Source organism: Daphnia pulex, chromosome 5 (genome assembly GCF_021134715.1).
Source record: "Daphnia pulex isolate KAP4 chromosome 5, ASM2113471v1".
Classification (NCBI taxonomy): Eukaryota; Metazoa; Arthropoda; class Branchiopoda; order Diplostraca; family Daphniidae; genus Daphnia; species Daphnia pulex.
The window spans coordinates 11276604-11298147 of record NC_060021.1 but is presented as its reverse complement, the minus strand read 5'-3'; the positions used below and the strand labels follow the sequence as shown (position 1 = coordinate 11298147).

Below are 21544 nucleotides of genomic sequence, written 5' to 3'. Positions count from 1 at the left end.
TGAGCGATGGCGATTGAACCGCTTTGATCGTTGTTGGTGGTTTGGATTTGATGAAGGTGTCGATTTTTGGGGAGGGAGGCAGTCGAGAAATCAATTTTGGGGTTTACGGGTTATTTCCCAGTGTCTCATTTTCAATTTTTCCTGACTTGTTGTTTTTCTGTCAATATTGATTCATAACCCATTTTCTATTTTTATTTAGATATAAACCATCCCATTGCATTGTCATCGAGTTACGGATCTCTCTCATGTCTTCTTGTACGCCCATGTGAATGTGGGTGTTTTCACGAGGGTGTTCACCTTAACCTCATCCCGTCTGGTGTCATTTAACTCTTCAGCGGATGGATGGAGCAACTGACGTAGATGTCTGGCTGTATTTCCCAGACATAAAGGTAGGACACAATTGATCTCTATTCTTCCTTTTTGGCCAATTTTTGGTGGGCGTTGATTATTAATCGTTAGGTAGTCATGGAGTACGTTTATTCCTGAGCTATAGGTGGTTGACTGCAACTGTTTTCTCTCTCCGTTTTTGTTTTTTATCACTCTCAACTCAGCTCATTTGTCAAACGACTTCAGATCAGGGCCGTTTTTGTTTTATTCCTCGCAACTTTTTTTCTGTGGGTTAACCGTTCACATTCGAAAATCTTTGAACTTCTAAAAACACTTGAAGCCAAGTGCAACAAAACAATTTTTTGATCAAGAAGAATCTGCCGCCACCCCGGCACCTCCTCGTCGATTCTCTTCGATGGCGAAGAAAATACGTCGATAACGAGTGAAGGGGAACAATGTCGAAAGTTGCTTCCATCACGGCCACAAGAAGGAATTTACGTCATAATAAAGATGTAAAAATGTTTCCATTTTTTTCTTGTCTTCTTTCCGGCGGATTGTTGGATAAGAAAGAAAGTTTTGATTCGATGATTGCAGCAGTCGTATCGTACTACACTTTTTTGTGTTTGAACTTTCTTTCGACTTCGATTTTTTTTCTTTCTTTTTCTTTTCTGAGCCGTTTTGCGGGAGGGCGCCCTCCCGATCGTGATTGATCGTTCCAACAGACGATCGTGATGCCCGGAGCGGGCAACAGCACACGCGACCTCCCGGTCGGTGCAGCCTATGTAACGTTAGCTCAGCCACACTATATGATAATTTTTTCCCATGCGGTGATGCCCAAGCATCGGAGTAGTAGACTTGTACATAACCATAACAACTACAATGTAACCAACGACAACTGGGAGGTTGCTTGCTGTTGTTGTTGTTGCGGGGGATCACATTTGAAGCCCTGGATTTTTTTCCGTTTGGAATAAATTTGACCTGCGAAAACTTGTGCCGTGCCGGTCCCATCCGACATGTCTCTCTGTCGAGACGGGGATCAATTAGCATTCACAACCGTCACCTATTTTTTTTTGCCTTCACGACTTTTTTGTGTGTCTGTTTCTCTTTATTTTCCCGTTTCTTTTCTTTTTTTTTTATTTGTCGATCGACGAATGGGAGGGAAATTTGAATGCAGGGACTTAGTGGTGGTGGCACTCGATCCTATTGTGTGTTCAACAGTTGTTCTTGTTATTGCTCTCGGTCCATCGCCTTTTTATGAGTCCTGCATTTGAAATCGTCGCCATTACTCTGCTCTATGGATAATTCCAGACTTGTTGTTGTTGTTGTTGTTGTTGGACTTACTTATCTACCTGTAAATATCTCTCAGACTGTGAGGTCGTCTTTTCTTTGCCCCCCCTCGAAAATTCTCTTGTATTCTCCCCATTTTCTTTTTCTTTTCTTCTCGTTTATTTTTCTCTCTGTATTTTATTAGATTTTTTTGTGTTCACGTGATTATTCAAATGAACGCATCATACGAGGGAAACTGAACTGACAGTCTTAACTCTCTTTAAAGAAAAAAAGGGGCCAGCCTGTTTTGTATATATGGAGTGATATCGTGCTGGGCTCGGGCGCGTCACAGCTGCCCCCACTGCTCCAATCCTCCAGCCACAGCAAACGACAAGACACGAACAAATGGATAACCTAAGAGTTTTGAGCTCGCTTGGATATGACTCTCCTCCTTTAGATTATTATTGGGCCTGATTTGGATCTCTATCGATTCCCCCCGTTTTTATTATTTTGTGTAATGCTCCCGATCGTCCCTCTTTGCCCCCCTTTTATTCTCGGGGTTTTTTTTTTCTTTTTTTGTTTTGTCCCGATTATGCGATCGATTCATCCCGAATTCATAATGCCATTCATAGTTGTGCATGTTCGTGTGTCGCAGCGACGCACGAACGACACGCGCGCTCTCATTTGCATTGATTATTTATTCTCCGCCCCGACAGCAGCAGCAGCAGCAGACCATTTTTTTTGGATTTTGTTTTCTTTTGAGAGTTAACATGATTATTAATTTATTGGATGATTGGAATCGTCGTCATGGAACTTTTTTTTCTGTCTCTTCCAACCCGATGGACGGATAACGACGCCCGGGTTTATCTGGCACGCAGACTGACTGACTGACTTTTTGGTTTGTTTTCATTTTCTGGTATCATTTCGGGAGCGAACGCGGTCGACATTTTCTGCAATTCTTTTTTGATTCAAAAAGGGGAGAAATTTGTTTATGATGACCCTGTGGCATTTCTTTTTTTCAACCAAATTTCTTTTTTTTTTAAAAAGATATCGAAATGTAGTTCTTCTATTTTATTTTATTTTATTTTTTTGGCGTCGCCGCCCCGACAGTTTCTGTCTATTGCTCAAGCCATTTGACTCACAGCTGGTTGCGTAGTTAGACGCGCCGAGCTTACATGTATATGTTTGGGCGTGGAATAGTTTCTCCCCCCCCCCCATCTCTATTCGTTTTGTTGTTTTCTGGTTGCATCTTCTTACCTGAAAAGTCGATTGCGATGGGCGAGTTGTGTTTCTTGTCTTGTACCGCGCAGAGAGCCACTCTGGAAATTACACGAAGGGGGAAAATGGGCAAAGAGATGCGTAGGACAACACACACCGAAAAACTCTTTTTTATTTTTTTAAAATGCGTGGGGTTTTCTCTTTTTTCTGACTTGCTTTTTACATTGATGGATTGTCGTGAGTAGTTGGGCTCTGTGGTGGGGGTGTGAGAGAGCGGAAGGAGGCGCAAAAAGTGGTTGGGTTCCATCAGAGATGAAATGGATGCCCGTCGCATCGGCACGGGAATTCCACCGTCGACTGGAAGGAATCAATGACGGCAAGGAGAATCTTTCGTGAAAGATGTTGCAGCCAATTACCAGACCCGCCCAGTGCATCATCACATCCTCCTTTTTTTTAACTGGATTTCTTTCTTCTTTTTCTCTTATAAATGACGAAGGTTATAGAGTACTACTTGGAAGAGTTATATCGACTTGCTCCGGCGTTTTATTGTTGCGACATTCCGGCCGTATACGTTGGACCATCTTATTCGTCTTTCCTTGTTGTTGTTGTTTTTGTACTTGGTAACTGGCCCCCAAGATTTACGACCGTCCAACTTAACCTCAATCCATTTTCCCTGCACTTTTGAACAAGGTGAAAAACCAAGTATTTTCCTGTTGTTGTTGTTGCTGGTCGGTGGTGGTGGGCAAGATCTTTTTTTTTATATGAGAAAAGATTGTCGTCATCAGCGTGTGCGCAATCAACGCCATTGTCCGCCGGGGGGGTTTATGACCTTGCTGGCAATCGGTTCACAATTTGTCCACGTCGAATTTTTTTTTTTTTGCTTTCCAGGAGAAGAAGAAGCTGGACTGAGAGAGCTCGTGAGTGATGGTGGCAGGGTTCGAACAACAACCACATCGGAGGCTGTTGGTGTAAAATAGCGCAAGGTTTTTCGGGGCGACTTGTCGAGCTGGAGCGCTGGTGCGGGAAAATTTACGAGCGACTTTGTTTCTTTTGATTGAGGCATCCGCCCTTTTGGTAGGAAGGAAAACGAAAAAAAAAAATAAAATAAAAATTTTTTTTTTTCTTGACTTGACTTGACGATTCGGCGCCAAATGCGCGCGCCAGTTGAGCCAAATATTGGCCCCGACTCAAGAAAAGAAAAAGAAGTTTATATTGAGCTGCTGGCCAGCCTTCGCGCTGTTGATTTCGCCGCTGGCCCAACACACTCTCTCGAGAGGGGAGTGCTGATCAATGAGTTAACGATCCAGTGAGCAGATTACATTAAATGAATCATCAAGCGTCAACGATTACGAAAGAAAAAAAAGAAACGACAGAGTCGGGAATAATCAGAAACGCACTCCCCCGAAAAAGAAAAGAGAAACAGAGAGATAAAAAAACAAAAGTTGTTATTTTTAAATTTTTGTTATTGGCGGGACTTGTGTGTGTGTGTGCGTACACGGTCGAAAAAGGGAGTGGTTCTTGGATAACTAGATTCAACTGCTCTCTGATTTATCAACTCTTCTAGTGGTCACTGTTGTGTGTGTGTTTTCGAAAAATCAGGTCGGACCGGCTCGACCAGTTTTCGTCGGCCGGCATATCTCGGCCCACGTCCGAGTTGTCCGGTGTAGTAACTTGGTAGTAGCCGCCGCCGCCTCCCGCCGCCGTTGTGGGTCAACCAGAGGCCAACAATTCGATTGAATTCAAGACATTTTTTTTTCGTAAAAGAAAAACATTTTTGTGTCCGTCTCTTTCACAAAAATGTTTTTTTTTTTTTTTTTCTTTTTTTCTTATTTGGGTTGTCAATGGCGTTACTCGTTTTTTTTCTTCCACTATGTGTGTACCATTGTACCTGCTAGCTCTTGTCCGGTTCATTAACTATTCGAATTATTATTCATATCTCATTGACCGTGTTAGCGCCGGCCGATTTGGCCGCTGCCAACAAATGTTCATCATGGCGCAACTTTGTTTCTTCTTCTTCTTCTTTTCCCCGTGGCCAACTCGATTGCCTCCTCTCTCACACACACAAGTCCATACATTAGCGGCGGAGAGTCGAAATGGCTTGAATGATGATGACTCTATCCAGCAGCAGCAGCAGCAGCAGCAGCAGCACTGCACGTCAAGTTGTACAGTCTTGTCTGCCGACTCTCATCCTCACCTCCGCATTTGACACTCTTACACCACGGAGCACGGAACATGGAATTCCTTTTCCACTTGATTGGATTGATCTTTCTCTTCTTTGGATTCCACCCGTGCCCGTGCCCACCACACGTGCCACGCCAAAAGCCCAACCAGCTCTAACGAGAGAAAGAGAAAGAAAAAAAGAATCTGGGGAAAATGTTTTTACAAAAGGCCAAAAACATTTCCCGACAAAATGCTAAACGAAAAGAGAGAAGAAGACAACGCGGGTTGGATGCGGTCGAAGGCGCAGAGTCATCAAGTTCTCTCTCCTATCTTCTTCTTTTTTCTCTTTCTTTCTTTTCTGGCTGTTGGCTTCTTTTGATTGTTATTATTATGATAGTAAAGGCTATATAACGACGGGCCCGGCAAACACACACACACACAGACACACACGGCCGATGATGATGTTACAGGATTAACATCGATGCCGGGCGCGGCCTGGCGTATTTCTTTTTGGAACGTGCCTCTTAATGCCAATCAGTTGGGCTAAGATGGACTCTGGATGTTTTGACTAACGGCTCTCGATATATAGGAATTATCAGATAAAAAACATTTTCTATTCTCTTTTGGTAAGTTATAAATAAATACATTCATAAAGGGAGAGAGAGAGAGAGAAACCCCAAAAGAAGAAGAAGAAGAAGAAGATGATGGAAAAATCGTTTGGCGGACGCTTGGGTATCTTGTCGGCTCTCTCTTTTTTCGTTTTTCTTCTTTTTCTTTCGGTTTTTGGTCGAGGGGGTCAAATTCAGTTATTTCCCAGTTTTGTGGGGTATAATTGGCTAGTGGCACACACACACCATCACTTGGGCCGATTGATGTTGAACTCTGAGCCATCCATCAAGGCGGCGGTGTTATATGCATTGGATTAACACCCCCAATAACACAACAGCAGCAACACCATCCCTCTCTCTACAACATCTTCCGCCTCTTTCTCTCTCTCTACCTTTTAACCCTTATTACACATTTTCGTGTGAGTGTGTGTGTGTGATTCCGTTTTTCTGCCAGCGCCACCCCTAATAAATCAAAGACCGAGTGCGGATGGGACAGCAGTCAAGAAACCCATTTGATGATGTCATGTTCTCTTGTGTGTGTGTGCGCGCCCGCGTCCTAATGGTATCGAGCCGCCCTTTGGTTTCTTTTTTCCCCCTCCGGTTTTTTTCTTTTTCTTCTGTGAGTGTAACGGAGGAATAAACGCGTGCTATCAAACTTTATATGTATGTGAAGTCGTAGCATTAAAAAAGAATAACAATAAAGCCAAAAAGAAGCCTGGGCCAGCCAGAGAGTGGCTAGCTAAGGCAGGGCAGGGGCGCACAGGTCTATTTAATGCCGAGGTGGTGCTGGTGGTGGTAGGAGAAGGAGAATATCATCGGCAGCGCTACGGTTCTCCTCCTTTCTTTTTTTCTTTTTCTTTGACTTGTTTTATTTTATACGATGAGACGATAGGGCGTAGTGTGTCTGTTGACTCGGCGGGCACACTTTCCCCCAGAGGGGGGAATTCGTGGGCTCTGCCATCCATGCCATCAGCAGCAGCAGCATTGCAGCATTTTTCTTTCGACTTATTATTATTTTTGGATTTTGGATTTTCTCGTCTAGTGTCTTTCAAAACCTCTCTATTTTCATTTCTCGGAGATTTATTCATGTTGCAGACTTTTTACGTCTATTTATTCAAAAGGCTGCCAATTCTTTTCTCCTCCTTTCTTTCTTTTTTGATGATGGAATGTTGTCACTTGTGTGCGCCGACAAAACAAAAAAAATCCGAAAAGAAAAAAGGAAAATAGAAGAAGAAGAAGTCGGTCGTGCCGGCAAAGGGAAACAACAAACGACACACGCCAGTTGATTTCTTGTCGAGTGGAAAAGAAGTTGGGACCAAAGGCGCCAAACTCTCTCCTCTTTTTTTAAAAATTTTTTTTTCTTTTTTTTTCTATTTCACCCGACGTGAATATCAACACACGAACGGGAAGAAATCCTCCTCCTCCTCCTGTCTTTTCTAGATACTATATAGACTAATACTACACTAGTAACTCCCTTATAAAGTGCAGTCGACCGAAAATCGAGCGATAGCATCTTCATCTGTGCGGGAGAAGGAGAGTAGCTGCTCCTCTAGCTGAGCTGGTTGCGTTGCGTCGGTTGTGTTGGCTTGTTGGGTTGTGTCTCTTGTCGTGTTGGGTTCATCGAAACTTTTTTGATCGCCCGTCACGGACACGTCGTCGTTGTGTCTGCGTTTGCGCTTCAATAATTCGCGGGTGCCTTTTCGTGTGTAGGTGAAACGAACGGGCGCGCTCGTGGGGAGATCGGGATCGGGACGAGACAACGAGCGCGACTCGTTTCTAATTTTGTTATTCCAATTCCATTTTTTTCCTTCTCTGCATATTTATTTTTTGAATAAGTCAAAAACGACAAGTTTTTAATTTTTTTATTTTTATTACGAATGTATATTTTGTTTTTTCTTTTCTTTTTTGTTTGTTTTTTTCTTTTCAGTCGAAATGATGTATAAAAATCAGGAGAGCATATGGATTTGATATTTCTTTTTATCCAGACGAGTGAGAACACAATCAAAATATAATGCAACAAACATAAATCAACGCTAGGCAAATGTAAGGCAATTTTTCTTTAGCCATTCACGCGGAGGCCAGTTCAGCATATAACTTTCTTTTCAATCCGAATCGTCGGGAATAAATCGCATCTGTTTTTGTTTTGTTTATTTTTTTTCGATTTCTGATGAAAAATAATCATTTTGTTGCGCGGGGTCATGAAATTTTTGTAAAATTCTAACGCGGCGATTGGTTCCGTCCTGACTATATTGTGTAATAACGGCGCCATGATATAGTCCCTCTCTTTGAACCAAAACGAAATTTATTTCGCAGTTTTTTATCTTGTGGTTTCTCTCGGTATAACGGAAGAATCGATAATTGGTCAGACACGTTGCACAATAACTGGCTACAACAATCGACGCGCTCATACATGGGTTGCAATGGGTGTGATGTCATCATTTGAGACGAGGGAAAATTCAAACGGTCATAGGGGCGAACGACAACTCTTTCAGAGGCGACCACAAATATCGAAACAATTTTTACACCAATTGGAATTTTGGAACGAATAAAAAAATAATCATCAAACGAACAAAAATATATAAAATCAGATTTTTTTCTTTTTTTTTTCTTTTCCTTTTCAAAATAAAATCAGTTCACCGGATTTGATATGTTTTTCTCTCAAAACAAATTCTTTTTTCTTATTTTTAGATTTTTTTTTTTACTTTTCTATTTCAACTTTCAATCATATTGCAACATTTTCTCTCTCTCTCTCTCTCGCATGTGATTAAAATTCTTCTTTTCTCGCATGTCGAAATGATGGAGGAGCGCGTGGAAGGATTGAAAAATGTCTAAAAAGGATGATCCAACAGTTTGCGGTGCTGGCACACGGGGCGGGAAAACCAAAAAAAAACCAAAAATGAAATCAAAACGAGACGGGCACACGAACGGATGTCGTCGCGATTTTGCTTGACTAGAAGGTGGGGGGTTGGTGTGTTTGTGTGTGGGATAATAATAATAATAATAACCGGGCGATCAAAGATAATGTCTGGACGGGCGGACACACTTTTTTGTTTTGTTTAGCACAGCAGAAGCTCTTGTAGACGGACGTTGGGGGGGGAGGGAAAAAGTGGAGAGAGGATCATTAAGGTGTGTTTGGCTGAGGTGTGTCGACCAGCTCCGGGTGGTGGTGGTGGAATGCGCAGTGGAGGCTGTCGCCGCCGTTGTCGGACTCTAGGAAGATGTCGAAGGCCATGTCGTCGTCGCCGCAGCAGTGGTCGTTGATGACGGACGTGCCGATGTTTGGGATGTCGTCGAACGAGTCGAGGTCGTCGGACAGGAGGTCGCCGCCGCTGCTGCTGCTGCAGCCGCCGTGGTGACTGCCGATGCTGCCCAGGCTGCTCAACGAGCCCCGGTCGGAGATGAGGAGGCCGCTGGAACAGAATCCGTCGTCGTCGTTGATGACGAGCAGGGCGTCGTGCTCCAGCACCCGCGTCAGAGCCTCGATGTAGTCCATGGCCAGCCGCAGCGTCGTGATTTTGGTCCACTTTTCGCAGTTGCTGCTGCTGGACGAGCTGCCGCCGCCGCCGCCGTACGAGGAGCGATCGCTGCTGCTGCTGGACGACGACGACGGCGACGGCGATGAGGCCGAGTGGTGCGGCGAGTAGGGCGACGGCGAGTCGGCCGCCGCCGGAATGGCCCGTCTCAGCGTCTCGAAGGCCTGGTTGATTTCTTTCATGCGCGAGCGCTCGCGGGCGTTGGCCGTCTTGCGTCGGTACTTGCTGAGCGGGGCCGGCTTCTGCTTGGGCTTTGGCGCCCGCTTGGCCAGCACGGGCTGCTTGAGCTTTTGCTCCACTTCGAGCCGCTTGGCGATGGAGCGCGGGCGCAGGCTGTACTTTTCGCCCTGGCCCAGCCCGCACATGAAATCTCTTTTGCCGTGATTCCGATTCATCGTCCTCCTCCTCTTGCTGCTCCTGCGGTCGTCGTCGCTAATCAAATCCAAACCGAAACGAATCACTTTTGGGGTCTTCTGTCCGTCCGGCACCACCTCCTTAGTAGATCATCGTGTCGTGACACTTTGAGAGGCGGCTGGACTCTTGTGCGAGTCCCCGGCACTTTTTTTCTTTTTCTTTTTTTTTGATTGAAATTTCTTGCACAAACGTTCAACACTCGACAAACTGATGGCACTACTAGGAGGGGATGAAAACCAAAACTGTAACGAATAATCCTTTTTTTATTTTTTTAAATTTTGTTCGTCTCTTTTTCAAAGAGAAAAAAAACCAAAACAAATGTCAAGTGTTTGGTTGTGGAACTTTTGGGTTGAGTTAGTGAGGGGGGTGAGTATAGGTAAGCGCGGCGGTTGTCTGTTTTTCTCTCTGTGTGTTTCTCGTCAGAGTCGAGTCTTCCAACTGGCCGTTGTGACTTGCAGCCTCCGCCAGTTTTATACCTGGGCCGCCCCGAACCCCGAACGAGCGCTCCTCCTCTTTCTTCTGGTTTTCTTCCTCCTCCTCCTCCTCGCAACTGCCCACTCCTCCGAAAGGTAGATTCACGCACACGAAAGAAACAAAATAAAAAAAGAGGTTCCCTCTTGGTGTGGTGTAACCTAACCCACCTCCTCCGGGGTCCTGCCTCTTTACCCCTGGCGGCCAAAAATCAAAAGTCAGGTGTACACACACTCGCAGGTAGTCTCTCTCTTTCTCTAGAGACTAGTGCACAGACTCACCGAGAGGCTCTACACACAGGTAGAATAAGAGAGAGAATAAGAGAGAGAGAGAGTCTGTGGTTGTATATTTACCTTTTGATTTGGTTTCAACCACCTCCTCCTCCCCCCCCACCCCCATTTCGTTTCTTTCCTTCCATCTATTTTCGGTCCTTTTTGAATTTTCAGTTGTTTTCTGTTGAATTGCGTCAACTCGCTTTTTTGTCACATCACATTTCACACATGTGGCAGAGTTTCTCGGGAATTCGTTTGGTTGTCTGGCAGAGAGAGAGCCGACGATAGCCGGGCAATCCCAATATCTCCGCCCGGTCGTCGCTCGCTCGGTCGGTCGTCGGCATTGCATAAACGAAGGTGAAGCGCTTGTGTTGAGAGCCCAGTGTCATGTCAATGCGTCGACACAAAAATTTGAAAGTCTCTCTCTTGTGGCTGGGCAGCTGCCCGTTTTCGATTTATGCGTCGCCCATCGAATCAGTTCACCACATTTAATAAAACAAGAGACTTTCTCTCTATACGGGCGCGTCTTTGCTTTGATTTCATTGGATTTTCGTGTGGGAATTGAAACCAAATCAATCGCCCGTTCCCACTATAGTTGAGTCGAAGAAGAAATTCTATTTCTGGGTATTTTTTTTTTTTTATTAATTCAATAATTAGCGACCAGCAGAATCGTCTTCTGGCCGGGCAACGGGCATTGATGCAACCGTTTCCCCCCGTTGGCCAACAAGTTGCGTTGGGCGAGAGAGTCGGAGGGCGACTGGTGAGTCGACGGTGGAACGTGAGGCGTTTTTTAACCTCCATCTCTTTTCCACCTTTATACCTGTGTACAGTGGGTCCGGTAGTCGTCCGTCCGTGAGTCTTGGAACTTTCGCCGTCCCGCCGCTGGGGCCCAATTTGGCGCCACCCGCTGGAACTGCCGCTGAGCGTTGCTCCGTTGCCTTCGTGACTTGTTGAGCCTCCGCAATTTCCCCCTGCCGATATGCCATCGAGACGTGCAGTCGAAATGGAAATGAAAACTAAACTGACGGAGGAGGGTGATCTAAATAGAAATAAATAAATAAATAAATAAATCAAAGATCTACGGGAGGAATTTCTGAACGAGTTGAATGGATAAAAGGTGGTGGATGAATCAGCACGGCGGTCATCTACCCGGCCATGATGGGGCTGGATCAGTGACGGGCAATAAGAATGCTGGCCGCTGCTAGAAAGACGAAGAAGCTTTAGATCTATCCAAGACATGGGCTAAGGGAAAGGGAGAAAGGCAAAAGAAGAAATGCTGCGTGTGTGTGTGTGTGTGTCTATACGATCGCCACATTGTGTTGTTGTGTATCATTTTGACTGGGCCCTGTCAAATCACGGCGGGCGATTCGACAGTCATCACTAAAGAGTTCTGATGACGGTGCACCAGTCGGGACGGGAGAGAGAGAGTCGGACCTGGGCTATTATTATCAATTTTCATTCCAGCAGAAATAGTTTTTCAAATTTCTATTTGATTTCTATTTTATTTTTTGATTTTTGAACAAGAATTTCTTTTTCCCTGTTGAATTCTTCATTCACTCATTTTCACCAGGAGTTTGACGTAATTTGTTTTTTCGTTCGTGAGAAAATTGAAAAGAAAAACACACACCCGAAAAAAAAACTCATCAAATTGATTTCATTTTTGTTTTCTCCCGAATTGAAAAAAAAAAACGGACGAAGTATGGGAGGGTGGGAGGGGGGCGTTGTCTTGAGAATTTCTCTCGTTGCCTAACGTGATTCATAAATCACCTGGGCAACGACAGTCAAAAGGCGCCCGTTGGTAGATTCTTGTTTCTTCCCTCCTCCCGCTCGACACGCTCCCGAGTCCCACGCGCATCCGCTGGAATAAAAAAAAAGAAAAAGAAAAAGCAAAAAGAAGAGAAAAATATTGATGGATGGATTGATTGGAAGGAAACAACAGCAGGCGAGCCACCGAGCGGCGGCCCTCGTCTCCATCTCGTCTCTCCATCTCCCAACAACCAGAGAAAACCCCCACCGTCTCTTTCCTTCTTCTTCTTCTTCTTGTCGAAGAAATTCACGATGCCCGCGTTAGATAACGACGACGACTACCCGTCCAGTTGCGCATGGCCAGAGAGGGAGAGAAAGATGGAGGGAGAGGTATGATTCATCCTCTTCTCTTCTCTCTCTCGAGTCCATCATCTTTTTCTAAACGCTTTTGAAATTTGCCATTTATGGAATCTATAAACACAGATAAAAGACTCTTCTCGCCAGATTTCTTTTGTTACTTTTTCCTTTTTGTCTTTTTTTATTTTTATTTTTTTATTTTTTCGCAATGGCCGTCACGATTCTCGAGTGGGGCCAATCTGTTTGCTGGTTGTTCCCAGCGCTTCTTGTTTGTTTTTGTCTTTTTCCCCACCACCCCTCCTTGTCCGTCTGGCTGATGATGACAATCGCGTTCGTTTTGGCCGGCCAGTAAAAAAGAAAAAGAGAAAAGAAAACAAAAGGCGGCCAAGGGAGACGGAATGAAATGTTTTCCCGAATCATCAGAATTCGTTAATAATAGAGTTGCAACTTTGACTTTGGTTGTTGTTTGTTATCAATTTTTTGGGGTTGGAGAGAAATGCGGGGAGGGGATCGTTTTGGTATTTCTCCCCGGCCTGTGCCCCGTGCGTTGATGAATTCCACGGAACCGGGTGACTTGACGCTTGTTGTTGTTTGTTGTTGTCGTTTGTTGTCCAACAACAACTATACCTCCTCAAGGAGAAGAGATAGCGCGCCGGGCAGGTATTGTTCTGATTTTCTATTTTCCCCCCATGGGTGTTTCCCGGAGCAATTGCGGGCCGGAGCTGTTTCACGACGGGTGACGGGCGACGGGCGACCACCCAATAATGCACCGCGCATCTGCTTAACACACGCGCAGCTGCATGTGCCCATCAAATGTTTTTTTCTTTTTCTATTTGTTGGTTGGTTGGGTGGAAGTTGAGTCGAGTCATTCTGTTGCATTGATTACAAAACGAGGCTCGTCGCCGTGACTTTAACAAAAAATGACAACCCAAAGATAATCAAAAGGCCAACGGGATGAAGATTTAACTTTTTTTGGTTAGAGAAGGGGGCGAAAAAAAGGGGCCAATCAGAGAGGTCAATCTTTCGTGGAAATGCGTGTCAAAATAACCAACAAAAAAAGGAGGAGGAGGACCTGTGGGACACAAAACAGGAATGAGGGACCTGCACGAGCAGGACGCCAATAACATGTAAGAAATGAACGAATTTCTTTCTTTTTTTTAACTTTTTCTTTTTTTTTCCCGCGGTTTCGGACGTGCATAACATACTGTTTATTAGGTCGGCGAGGAATTTGACTCTAGACATAACCATCGTCGTTAATTAGTTGGCCTTTTGGGCATCATGATTTCATTTCCATAATCGAGCTCCTACCTCGACCCTCGTTCGAGCTCGGCCATTCCTTTCCCGAATAATTGGGTCTCGCTATAAACGAAATTTTGTTCAAAAGATATTTTTGGGGGTTTTTTTAGTTATTTTTGCACGCTGCAACTCGGCTACTCTAAAGCGCCACAAATGGTCAGAGAGAAAAAAAAAGAAAAAAGAAAAAAAATAGTTTTGTTTTTAAATATTTCTGAGATTCGGCCGAATCTGAAGGAAAAGGCCGTCGCTGTGGGTCACGCAATGGCTCGGCGGGACAACCAACCCAAATGATCTCCAATTTGGGTTGTCCGTAGACGCACGAAAAAATAAAAAAAAAGGGACGGCGAAATTCTTAGGGGATAAAAAAAAACGACGCCGGCCCTGGACGAAAAGAATGCGAAACGTGGTTAAACTGACGTTGAAAGGCCTCGGACGGGAAAAAAAAGACGAGTTATTTGATGATAAGCCGCGCTCCTTCTCTTCTTCTCTTCTCTACAGGGCACACACACACACACACACGATCCGATCCTTGTAATCAGCCATCAAAACGCCCTTAGAACTCGATGGCCGTCGTTAATACCAAAGAGAATCACGTAATGCTGCACGACGGTCCAGTCATCAATTTGTTTTTTTCTTTTTCTTTTTAATACCCAGGAGCCAGCGGGTTCTCGGGGGGAAAAAGCTATTCCCATAAAACTACACGCACACACGAATCGGAATTTTAATGTTGCATCGGTGGACAATTGGATCGATTGGAAGACCTCGTTAGCCTACTGACAGACCTGACGTAATCGATGAGAAGAAAAGAAAAGGAAAAAGAGAGAGAGAGAGAGAGATTTTTTAAATTTGACTTTTTGGGGTTCGATCACGAAATGAGACGGAGAATTGTGATTAAGTTGTCCGCCTCTCGTTCACGCCGTGATCTGATGGATCATCACGCTCATTATCAGGATGATATGAATATAAACCGTCGGGATCGGGCCAACTTTGAACCTTTTTTCTTTTCTTTTCTCTTCTCTCCCAATGGTGAGAGGTGGTGGTGGATTGGTGGTGTGTGTGTCATTCATTCCAATGAGTCAGCAACTCGAATCGACTCTCTGCAAAGCCGACACACAATTTTCCCTTTGCTCCGTCTAATAGGCAGGCCGGCCGGCTGCTGGAAGAAGAGAACAACATTTTTCTTCTTCTTCTTCTTTTCGAGTCGAGAGCTGTTCAATTATTCAAAGAAGAAGCTTTGGAGAGTCGGTCGTTGTGATTAGCACCTGGCGGCAGGAAGAAGACTTCCCTTTTCTTTTTATGTGTGTGTGTGTGTATAAATATATAGGAGAGAGACGACAAGAAGAAGAAGAAGCTGTTAGCAATCGGTTGTTGATTATTGAACGCGCCGGATGGACGGATGCAATGACTTGGCGCCCCTGCCATTCTCCGCACAGGAAAACAAAACCCAAAAAATTTTTTTTTGTTAAATTCCACCCGGAGCTGTTTGTTTGTTTCGTTTGGATGTGGCGCCTGTAACCTTTTTTTTTCTATTTTTGGTTTTGTCGTCTGTGATTCCAATTGGGAATGGTTGGCCTTTGCTGCTGGTGCGTGGTCTCATGTCGAAACAAATGAATTTGATGTCGGATTAAATTTGGACGGCGTGATGTTGTTGTCGTTGCTGCTTCCTCGTCTCTCCTTCCACTTGATCGGCTTTTATTTATATTATTATTATTCTCTTTTTCTCTCTCTGTTTTGTGTGTGTTTGTTTGTCCCTCACAAGTTTGTCGAGTGCTGGGCAAACGTTCTCCTCCTCCTCTTTGGGAAGGCTCCTGGGTTGCGTGCCTTCCTGTTGTTGGCTCCTGTCAACATCAAGGGGGACGGACGGACGGCCGTGGACTCGAGTGTCATCGCTTGTCACCTCCAGTCTCTTCTCTTTTTTTTTAACTCCGACCCCAAAAGGTTTTTTTCCGTCTTGTCTTGTAGCCCCTCATCACGCACACCACCCGATAGTTTTCGTTGGTAGACCGGCAGAGCAAAATGACATCACGTGTCAACTTTGTATTTGATTTGGTGTTTTTTTTTTCTTTCTTTCTTTCTGATTATTTGAGCTCCCCTCCCTAGTCCCTACAGCATTGTTGCCATAGCTACTACTTTGTGGTACTACCACTACTACTACTGTTGATGGAAGGGAAAAGCTTCTGTCCACAAGAGAGACGGACAAAAGAGTGCTCCTGGGCCCTGGTGTATTTGCCGAGACACTGGACAAGTGGTCAAGTGAATATTACATCTTATAAAAGAAAGATGTGCGTGTGTTGTTGTTGTATCCGCTTGTCCCGGGGCTTTTTATTTTGTCTTGTGTCCGTCTCAACTGTTTTTTCTTCTTTCTTTCTTCTTCTCCGAGAGAAATAAGAGAAAGAGACAAAGACGATGAAACAGCTCCAAAAAGTCGACTTTTTATTTTTACAAATATTTCGTGTCTCGACGACAACCTTTTGACAAGAAGAAGAATAAATAATAATGCAGCAGCAGCAGCAGCAGCAGCGTCGCGACAATTCCCGGACACACGACGGCCATGGCCTCAGATTTTTCAAAATGATTTATAACGCTCGTCTCTATTTTTTTTTTTTTTTCGCGAAAGTTTTTTCGCCTGCGCGTTTTTCTGTCCCATTTTCGCATGGCACGTCGTCCGTCAACGACCACGTATCCCAAATAAAACGAAAAACAAACAGTTCACGTACGTGGACATGAGAGAAAGAAAGAGACAGATTATTCACGATGATGGGTGCCTCCTTATTCCTATACGGGGGTATTACGTGGCCAGCCAGTCAGCCATCAGCAGGAGTAGTAGACCATACCTACAACTTGTGTTCCACATAAACGGTGGACGTGCTGGGCGAAAAAATAAAATAAAATAAAATAAAATAAAAATGTAAGGAAAGAAGAAGAAGAAGAAGAAGGGGGGAGATAAAGAGCCGAGAGAAATATGTTTTTGAGGCGACTTTAACGATTCACAAGAGACTGGCCAGGGTCTTTGAACGGTAAATCATACACGTAAAAGTCGCTGAAGATGATGGGGGGGGGGTTAGCAGCTCTGCGGATACAACACACACACCAACATTCTCTCGCCCACTTTTTCCTCCTCCGCCATCCGCTTTTCTGGCTGGTTGTCTTCTTCTCTTCTCCTCAATGTCTGTCTCGTCTCTGTGTGTGTATATATATCCTGGAACATCAGTAACGTACATGACAACACGGATTTCGCCACCGGAATGATTGCATCACGATTTTTAATCGTACACTTATTGCCACTACTTTTTCTTTTTTGATGATTTTTTATTGTTATTACTTTTTTTTTTGCTTCCAGGGGGGGAGGGGGATTTTTTTATTATTTGAAAGGAGTTGCTGGATATGTACACACACATACATACACGCTGGACAAACACAGATATTAACCAGTGGTTAAGCTGGGCGAGAAACCGGAGTTGCGCATAATAATGTAATGCGGGCTGCTTCTCGGCTGCTGGGCTGGCTGGCTGCTGCTGCTACTGCCATGGGCCAGTCGCTTGAATCGAGATGGACGACTCTAGATATGCGGATGACGCTCATCAAGCGATTATTTTTCCAAAGACCTGACAGCCGGCCGGCCGCTGGACGGTTCTGTTTTTCGTTAGAAAAATGAAAATTCGTTTTTTTTCCGTCTTTTCTCTTTTTTTTCTCTTTTGCGGCTTGGGAACGAACAGACATTGTCCGGTCCAGTTAGTCAAACGTTCTGTCAATGGCTATAGAAAAGACTAGTCAAGTTATAAATTCAATTATAATAGGAGAAAAAGAAGCGGAGCTGCTGCTGCTGCTGCCAAGTCAGTCAGAAACGTGAAATGAAAGATCGGGTGACAACTTGGAGCCGGAGAAAATGTTCAAGTGGGATGGTGGTGGGACATGTGAAGGGAAAGAAATGCTGACGGTCATTATTGTTTGCACCGGCCCAGGGGAACAAAACAGAAAGAAAAAAAAAAACAGAACTAATTTATTCATCGTAAACTCTCCTTTTCCAATTGCATTCAGTTATAGAGTTACGTGTTGCAGGTGTAATGCGCAGTTGTATTCCGTATAGGAAATTCATTAATTCTTGATGAATTGTTTAGTTTCTTTATTTAACTTTGTAGATGAAATGTCACCGTTTCTTTCTGTGTGGCCTCCCGTATTTATTTTGTTTCTATTCTGTGTGGCGTCTCTACGGTGGCGCGGAACCCCGACGGCCCCGATTGTTTTGTTTTTTTTCAAAGAAATTGATATAAAACAGAACCCGTTTGTCTGTTGGGCAATCCAGCCGGAGATCCTGGAAGCCGTTTGGATTTGTCGCAGGTTTTTTGAGACACAGATAAAAGACAACGTCGTAGTTTTGTTTTGCCCTCGAGACTCGCATTTTGGTTTTCTCCTTTTCCCTTTCCATCAATGAATCGACGTCGAGTGATTGAGTGATGTGTAAAAAGGCACAATCGGAATGAATTTCAGGGAAAACAACAGACAAGAAAAACAAAAACCTGAAATGTTTTCACAAAAATAGATTAAAGTCGATAATATTCCGATTAGGCACACGTGGAGGAACAAGTCCGTTAAAGCCACTTGTGTTTGTCCACAAAATTTCCAGTTTTTCACTTTTCATTTGGCCACTTTTTTTTTCCATTAAACATTTTTTTTTTGAGGCTCAATTTGGATCGTATTGACCTCGACGAGTGCGCCAATCGTCACGTAATTTTACCTGGCGCTTCTTTCGTGTCTAAAATCACCAATGTCCCTATTGAAATTCCTCTCAAGTGTCTTGTCAACGGCGCGCGCTCGTTCCTTTTGAAAAACGTGAAAACAATCGAACCGGACCTGACTTGAATATCGCCTTCCTTTTTCTGTTGTTGTTGTTGTTGTTGTTGTTTTTGTTTTTGTTGCCGCCAACCGATCCACGGCTACTGCCCCTATTGCAACAACCAGCAGCAGCAGTCTAACCCACTACTGGTTGTTATTACCCTCGCGATGGTCCAAAGGACGGAAGCCTTTGGGTTGTTTTTTAAATGTCCATCAGGGCGACTGTTTTGTAATCGCCCAGTAGTGCCAATCTTTGCCAATTCGTCAACCGCCTGTTGTTGTTGTTGTTGTTGTTGCGCTCGTTATACGCGGTGAATAGCCAAGCAAACAGAGCGAGAGAGAGAGAGCAAGGCCGTTGATGCTGGCCGGCTCTCTCTTGCCATGGCGCTCCCCTTCACCGTGGCCGGTTTTTTTTGGCTCAACAAGAAACGAAACGGGCGGGCCGAAAAACGTTGGACAAGACCGTCGTTGGTTCGTTCGTTGGTTCTTTCGTTTCGGTTGCCCCCCTCTCTTTCTCTCTCTCTAACGTGAATTGCGTTGTTAAGTGCGTTGGCTGGCCCGGGTCGGGAGACAGACGGACGCTGACGCTGGAAATGGTCATTTGACGGAATGTCTGTCTCTCTCTGTCCCCCCGTCAAGGTTTCGTGCGTTGTTCAGACGCGCTGCCACAAATCACGAATCAACGCCACAAGTCGCTGCTTTTCCCTCCTTTTCTTTTTACCTTTTTTTTCGCTGCCCGTCTCCCTGCGCATTTCGGTCCCAAAAACACAATTTAATATAAAAGAGATTCCGACTTTTGCAGGGTTGATCCCGCTGCAATTTTGTGATCAGTCACCAATCAACGCCGGCCATCACCCACACACGGCCAACTCTTTTTTGTTTTTTCGAACTTGTTAAAAGATGGCCTGGGAAAAAGAAAAGGGGTTGATGTAATCTCGATATTCCAAGCTCTTTTTCCCTCTTGTCTATCTTCGACTCTCATCTACATAGACAACAACAACAACCACACAACATTTGACTCTACTTATGTAAAATGTTGGATATACCCCCGGCCCTGGATTTACGATGTTTTTTTTCTGATTCTCAAATCGAAAAAAATATTTAAAAAAACATTTTGGGCTTTTTTTCCCGTCGAGAGAAAACCCCCCCCCCTCACCTTTAAAGACTCATGTCGAGAAAAGAAATGTCTGGCGCTCTGTGCTGGTCGGCCGTATGCGTAATCTTTTGCCCGACGCCCACCTGCCGGCCAACTAATTGCCGACTCGCAGCTGGAATCCCGACTGGCGCTCACCGCTTAGTCCGAACCAACACAGTTTGTTCATCCTCCGTGGCGCTCCCGTGATCTCTACTGAAAGTAATCGTGCACACACACAACAACCGAGCAGCAACAACAACACACAACAACAACACTAGTATAACTCATTCGCTCCCCCCCTATATCTCTCGACTTATTTAGACATTGAATTTTCATCGACCCTCTCAAACTTCGTCTGAACGCGGTTCTCTCTATTCATACGGTCACACCGTAACTTTTTTGTTTCTGATTTCTTCTTTATTTTTAGTTTTCAACGCTCTGCCAAAGGCGCACGCAGGGAGAAGAAGAAAGAAAAAGAGGCAAATAATCATCATAATATAATCAAGAATTCACGCGGCTTTGGGTTGCCGTATCGTGTGTTGTTGGCGGGGGGAAACAGGGGTGGGCGGAGCCATCCCGCCGTGATTTATGCACTTTGCTGGCTCTTGTGTGAATGTGCTGAAATGTTTTCTTCTTTTTCTTTATTTTTAGCCGACCAGGAAAGAAAAACAAGAAAATGTTGCGACGTGATAATAAACACACGGAGCGAGAGAGGGAAAATGGCGCCCGCAGTGCTGCGATATTTTCAAAGGGGGCGAGAGGAGACTACGAGGTTCATCGCGCGGCAAGTCCAAATTTTATTTTATTTTATTTTTTCTCCCCATTCGCCTGGAAACGGCGGCGAATAATCCCGACCGTAACGATTTCACGGTCCAACACGCCCGCGATCCCCGAAATTCTCCTTTTTTTTTTAAGTGTTTGGCTCTGGCCATTTGCATGAGAAATTTCTCGAATTTCTTTTGAGCCAGAAAAATAACAGCGGACAGCTCGCACTTGCGTCTACAAATGACAAAGTCTTGATGAGTTTTGAAGGGAAACAAATAAAATTTTTGTTTGGTCCGGATACGAAAAATAGTTGAATAGGGTTGCTCCGCCGCCGCCGCAGGGTGATGATGTCCGCTCGTACCGCGGGACTGACCGGTTATCGCTCGTATATCGGACCTGATTGTTTTTTTTTTCTTTTTCTGTCTTGCTCTTCTCGATGTTTTTTCTCCCGATGAGCTGCAGCGGCCTTGTTTTTTTTCTTTTCTTTTCTTTTCCTCATTCCCCTCCCTCGAACTTATAATGAGATGCATAGTTTATATAGATGCTCGTAAAAATCAGGCAGGGCTGGCTGGCCCCCATCAGAATGTGAAGAGAGAAAACGGAATGAATAAAATCGGCGCAAAACTTTTTTTTATTTTTATTTTTTTTCTGGTCGTCGTCAACATTTTGAAGAGAGAAACGCACAAGATCAACCCAGCCGAGAGTTCAAAACAGTTGATTCTAATTAGGACGATTTTTTTTTTGTTGTTGTTGCTGTTGTTGTTTGGGATTTCAATCATCTTTAACTTTTTGGGGATTTTTTTGTTGTTGTTTTTTTCTGTTCGCCTCTCGGCGGGACCGATAATGCTAATGAAGAGGAGGATTACATTTCGGTCGACAGAGAGAAATAGCTTCTGCTTTCATAATCAACGAAACGAAGAAATCAAGATAGAAAAATACAAAAATAAAACAGAAAAAAAAAGAGAATCAGAAGCGCAACCAAATGAAAATTTAAATTATGAAAAGAAATCAGGCGAAAATAGAGTGACTCGTTTCCTGGATGACGGATGGCCTCCCGAATGGATTTTGTATTTCTTTTTTTTTTCTCTCTTTACTGGGTGACCGTCCACGGGATAAAAAGTCGCTGGACCGGAGCAGAACACG

General features: G+C 44.4%; 1 long non-coding RNA gene across 1 annotated transcript; it reads left to right on the top strand.

Moving 5' to 3' along the window:
* Positions 1-203: 203 nt before the first annotated feature.
* On the top strand, positions 204-20420 carry LOC124194010. The gene is made up of 2 exons (XR_006874563.1): positions 204-389; positions 20288-20420. It is a non-coding gene; the product is annotated as an uncharacterized LOC124194010 (long non-coding RNA).
* Positions 20421-21544: the final 1124 nt, after the last annotated feature.